We start from the raw sequence: 6,000 nt of genomic DNA, 5'->3' as shown, positions 1-6,000 counted from the left end.
TTTCTCCACCCCCCCGTCTGGTGGGGTTCTTTCTTACTCCTTTTTCCCTGTTTCTTCTATATTTCGGGTCTAGTACCAGGGCGACAGACACTGCTGGGGGGAGGGGCCATACTCATTTGCAGAGGTGCAGGGTGGGGGGTTGGGGGAGGGGACTCTTTAGTCTTTATCTCTTTTTCCATGGCCTCCTTTTTTTTCTCCGCTTCTTCTTGTTTTTTCTTTTCTGGGATCAGCGCGGTACACCTCCTTTGTCGTGAATCGTCGCCTCTTCATGTGTGCCACAGTTTCCGGGGTGTTCTCTGGGCGTTAGGTACGGGGGCCTGCAGGCGCAACTGTTTCTGATATTCTTCCCCATCCGGAATTTCCCGTGTCTGCGCCATAGATCCAATAGATTGCTGCTTATTGCTTACGTCTATTATTCTTGCCCCTTATCGCTGTTGGGAAATTGTTTGGCACCTGATCCTACTGTCTTGTTTCATTATAAAATGAAAAACCCTTTTTCTCCTGGTGTCCTACCTGCGCGGCTTACTGGCCGGACTATATTGGAATGAAGATTCTGCTCTCCGAGGTGCCGCCTGTGTTTACATTTGCTCTTATTGCTCTGATTGCTTAGCGGCCGGCCCCGGGGGGTTGTAGGCCCATACTTGTTAATGATTGAAATGTCAATAAAGGTTTTTCAACAAAAAAAAAAAAAAAAAAGATAGAAAAAAGCAGACAAATTGAAACAAGGACCGATTCAGAAAAATGGACTGGCACCCAGACAGACTGATCCTGGCAGACAGCGAGATCAAGAATGTATCCCTCCCACTGGAGTTTCACTGCAGATTTTGACAAGTAGATGAAGTATTTTGACCTCAATGGATCATGTCTTCTTTGTTACATATAAGCATGCATGTGTTGGGGTAATAATGAAGTAGGGTGGCAGTGGGGGCTTTACCTGCCCAGAGTTTTGGATGTGCACACTCTGCCTCTCTTTCACACAGTAATCCCTAGTGTCTCATAACCTTTTCAAGACAACTGGAATGGTGCATGTTTGCAAACAATTTGTCCATGTCTTGTCATAAATGTACAAAAGGTTTTAGCAATAACATTAATAGAGAACTGCAGTTCTTATCCACATTTGCACTAACACTATTCCCTATTTTTGCACTTGCATTGACATGTGCATCATTCCATGGGGCTTGCTGTGGTCCTCAGTTTCCCTGTGACATGGGACCGTATGGTCTTACGCCCAAGGGGACAGTATCCTCTTTTCACCAGTGCATCGCCCATGTGCGGGGCTGCTATGGAGTAGATATCAAAATACAAATGCCCCATCTGTGCTTAAAATATTCATGTTGTGAGTGAAAGCTGCAGTTTTGACTTCATCTCATAAATGCCTGGGACTGATGACGTTAATCGGGAAATATGAGTGCCTGTGGCTGGAGCGTGCAGCACGTCTTCTCAGGTTCTCTGTAGGAAGTTGTGGGGAAGATACAGGGACATGTACAGTGAGTAGTTTAAAAATCACAGTGATGGTGATATGTGGGATGGCCCTTGTGAGGCTGACAGACACATTTGGTAAGCTAATGTTTCAGCTGTAAAGATCCACGTGCCTTCTGCAGGACCAAGGTTTTTGCATTAGATCGTGTTGCGGCTCTACTGGCTTCACAATCACTCTAGATTAATAAAATAATTGCCATTGGTTTGTGCAATAATCAGCATCTGTCACTAGTGGCTCGTAGAGGGAGTGCTGCGGGGCAGTAGGGCAGGGGAGGAGCTTGGTGGGGGGTAGTGGAGTCAGACATACGACGACAAGGAGTACAGTAAGTAAATAAATAAATAAAACTATTTACCTTGCGCTCACTGCATCGCCAAGTTGGCGATGCAGCGAGCGCAAGGTAAATAGTTTTTTAAATGTATTTACTTTCTTTACTTCTTGCCGTCGTATGTCCAACTCCACTACCCCTCACCCTGCCCCTCCCCGCCCCACTGCCCCTCAGCACTCGCTCTGCGAGCCGCCACTGGCATCTGTTAATAAGCAACATGGATAATTCAGATGGTGGCTTCCACTATTCTTAAGATGTTTATTGGGATTATTCCATGCAATGACTTATACAAATGAAGCCGATTTTCTTTCCTTATGCACCAAGTGAATGTCCAGACATAAACTCTCATATTATAGTGGGGGCGAGCATGTTAAATGCTAGATACCTTGAAAAGCCACAGCGAAATTCTGAGTTTTATGACCATGAGGTTTGGGTAATATCCTTTCGTTATTATAGACTATAGCTTCATGATGTATAGACAACCCAGAACAAGCGACTTTGAGTATTCTCAGGAATGGTGGGAATCAGAAATACCTGTTCGCTATTATTCATATATCAATCCACAACAAGAGTAATCAGAGACACGGTAAAGTTTAAAAGGTTTATTTTATAAACTACGTGTCCTAAGATGCAGTACTTTAGCTAACATAAGCAGAAAAATGATTATAATTAAAACCATCAGCATTGTTACAATACCATAGAAAATGAAAGGAGAGATCATAGTATAAATGACAGTGAAATACAGCCACCTTCCTTTCGCTAGTAAACTAATATTATTAGACTAGTAGAAGGTCTCTAGGCTTGAATGGGGAACCCCATACCGTAAAAATCAGCTTTAGGTGGATCACATCACAGGATCAGCTTTGCTCTGCGCCTGGAAATGTTCTTCTCCAGAATGTGTTTCAAACACATGCAAACTGTAATATTAAAGGTTCTCGGCATTCAGGTATTTGCAGCTGTGTGCATATTATGACTAGAGAGTGGGCCGATCAACCTGGACTCAAAAACATACATTGTCTGGCGGCTCAGAGTGTTTTGCACACAATGTTCAGACCAAGGTCGCAGTGCATGTCTAGGGATGTGAACAACAGACAGTTCTCATGTGAAGAAAAGGCATGCAAGCAGTTCTCAAATAATAACATGTCTCAGCAGTGTCGTGTGCAAAAGCAGCAAAAGTGGCAAGATGGCTTTCTAAAAGCTAACGCGCTTATGCTAACATAGCAATGTATGCATCTAAATTGCTACCCTCACTTCACCCCCCCTTGATCGGACCACAAACAAATAGGGATACAAAAAGGAACGCAGAGTTCAAGTTCGACAGAGCAGAACCAAGTGCATGTATTGGAAATCCAAATAAAGAGCAGTGAAAGTTCGAAAAAAACGTAAAAAAACAAAAAACCAAATGGTGGGGAGGAAAAAAAAATGGGAAGTCAATACATCATGCAAAAGCTCAATGAGCCCAGATGTAGCAACACACAAAAAATTTGTGGTTTGTGCAAGGGAAGCTGGACGATAACGAAGTTAATCCATAAACGTGTAAGCAAAATACGTAGCAACAGCTTCCAAAAGGAGGTCATTGGAACGAGTTGCAAAAGTGTCCGCCATCCAGTCTAACAAGGCAAACAAACATACATGTTCTTCGACCACTGGAGCCTCTAGCACGTTCAGAGGACAACTGGCGTGTTCTTCTAAATAACTTCATGCCAAGAAGTCATACGCTGCCGTTCCGATGTGCCAGTTCCCAAGGACTCCATGTGCCGCTCCACAGGCCATAATCCTAACACCAGAACAGTCCAACTCATGAGCCACTAATGGACTCATTAGTCGATCATAATCCGGGGCAGGAGACACCGAGTTTGACAAGCACAAATCCAGAGCCCAATCGAAAGGACAATCTAGGCAATGAAAAACAGGTTGTACACATGTAAAGTAGGCAAACCGGAAGGATAATCCATAGGCTATGCTCAAGGTTGCCAGTGGTAAAGTTCCATAGTATTCAAGCATCCGGTTACGAAGATGGAGCAGCCGGGACAGGCTGTTGCGTGACACACAGTGTGCAGCCATTGCGCAGTACGCAGACCAACAGCAGCACGCCAGCCGCGAGGGCGAGAATCAAAGGGAGCCCTCCAAAGACACTGGAAAAAATAGAATGAAAAAAGGCCGGTATCACACCAAAAATAGTTTGGAAGGAGGTCACGAGGCAGGAGCCCACAATTTTGAAAAAATGTACCAAGCCAGTTGTTAACGAGGTGTTAAATATAGATTGAATCAGGGCACCAAAATGAAGTGGGAGATCAGTATTTAAAAGTGCCTGCACCTCGGTACGTGTGTTAGCTACGTGAAGGACAAATGTTTCACAGAAAGAAGTCAGAGCGACCTATTTTTGAGAAAATAGAGCCCTTATTCTGCTCATCTTGTTGAACTCTGCTTTCAAGGTTGAAATGGAAGGCCAGATGGATACATCCAGCCGCCCATGCGGGGGTGGGAAAAAGGACATTTTTACAGCAAACTACTCTCTGTGATACAGTAGCAATGTAGGGAATTCCCACTAGCATTCCGCTGCAAGCCTCATTACTCAAAAGCAAATAACTACCGTTAGCTAGCAACGTAAAAGAAGGTGTAATAGCTGGTACTGGAATCCCTTTCAGGACGCATGCTAAATTAGGAGCTTGCACATTGCACGCGCCATGCAATTGGATGTGCCTACAGACTACAGAATAATCAGGTGTGGAAGAACATTCCTCACCCTTCAAATAAACTTCTTTACCTTCTCTCATGCACCTGTATGTAAATGGGAGTGACCATACTTCATGCAGGACAGCAGTACCCAATGGTTCATATCTGCCTAGGGCATAATGTTTCATGCACAAACTGAATTTAAACAATGGAAATGGCAATGTGATTAACCCGTGGATAAGCCACACAGCTGAGTTCAATTCGGCCACTGAGAAAGGCAAAGGTTCTAACTTTTCAATATGCAGTAATGAGTATGTTGCATCTTTCATGGACATGAATTGTTGTTTCACAGTAAGATTAAAAGGAAGGAATAATGATGAAGTATTCATGTAGTTCCAGGGGACTTTCCCAGCTTTTAACGTTTGCAATGTCAATGCAAACTGCATTATAGAACTAAATTGATTCTGACCATGATATAAAACAGACACATCATCCTGCACGATATCAACAACAGATGAAATAATATTATCTAATGTGTAAATTCTGGAAGAAAGGGTGTTAATGCTATTATCTATAACAGCTAGCACTTTTTCCATGTTGGTTTGATCAATAGCTCTCAATCTGGAAGCAACTTCAATTTGTGAGAACTTCCAAACCTTATTATAAATAGCATACACCCATGTTTTGGACCTGCCACCCACAGGACCCTTAACAAAATCATTCAAATCTATTTTGTCATGTAATTTAGATAAATGAACTTTAACAGATGCCAAGGTGGAGTGTTGCAGCCAAGACTGGCATAACTTCCCAACGGAGTAGGTAGTAACAGAATGAGAAGATTCAAAGCGGGGGTCTACACGATCCTGCGTATACCCAGGCTTCAGACCCAAAAAACGATGTTGACAGGAATCTGAACTCGTCTGCCAAGTCAACCATCCTTCAGAGTGGAACTTAGACAGATTGAAGGATGAATTAGTAATGTACGACTGCAACGCATCAAGGGACAGATCTGTATGATTATCCCAATTTGGATAAGCACCCAGATCTGGAATAAACGGGGAATTCAGTTTTTTAGAAGTAGCCAATCCAAAGCAGGTGGTCTGAAAAATAGTTGAATTCAAAAATAAAATGTGGTTCGGGATGAGGCAGGCACGATGCAAAGCTTCTGTTCCTTCTACCTGCCATGGTTTAGAACCCCAGACAGATTTAAGATCAATAGTATCTTTCCACAGATTATAACCCCTGACCGCTAATTCATCCATAAAGGATTTGGAAAATAATAATCTAGTGTGTGTCAGCCTAACCTTCAAGGCAGACTCCGCTGCCATTTTAAAATAAAAGGCGGCAGGTTTGGAAACACTGAAATCAGTAAAATAGGCAAATTTGTTCACCAATATGCTTGAGCTGCCTAACATTGGCATTGGACAATGTTCCCATTGTGTATAATTTACAAAATTACGAAATGTATTGGCTTTATGTAGGAAATTATTGGCATAATGTTGATAGCAAAACAACTCTC

Source organism: Triturus cristatus, chromosome 11 (assembly GCF_964204655.1).
Source record: "Triturus cristatus chromosome 11, aTriCri1.1, whole genome shotgun sequence".
Taxonomy (NCBI): domain Eukaryota; kingdom Metazoa; phylum Chordata; class Amphibia; order Caudata; family Salamandridae; genus Triturus; species Triturus cristatus.
Note: the sequence above shows the minus strand (reverse complement) of the source record.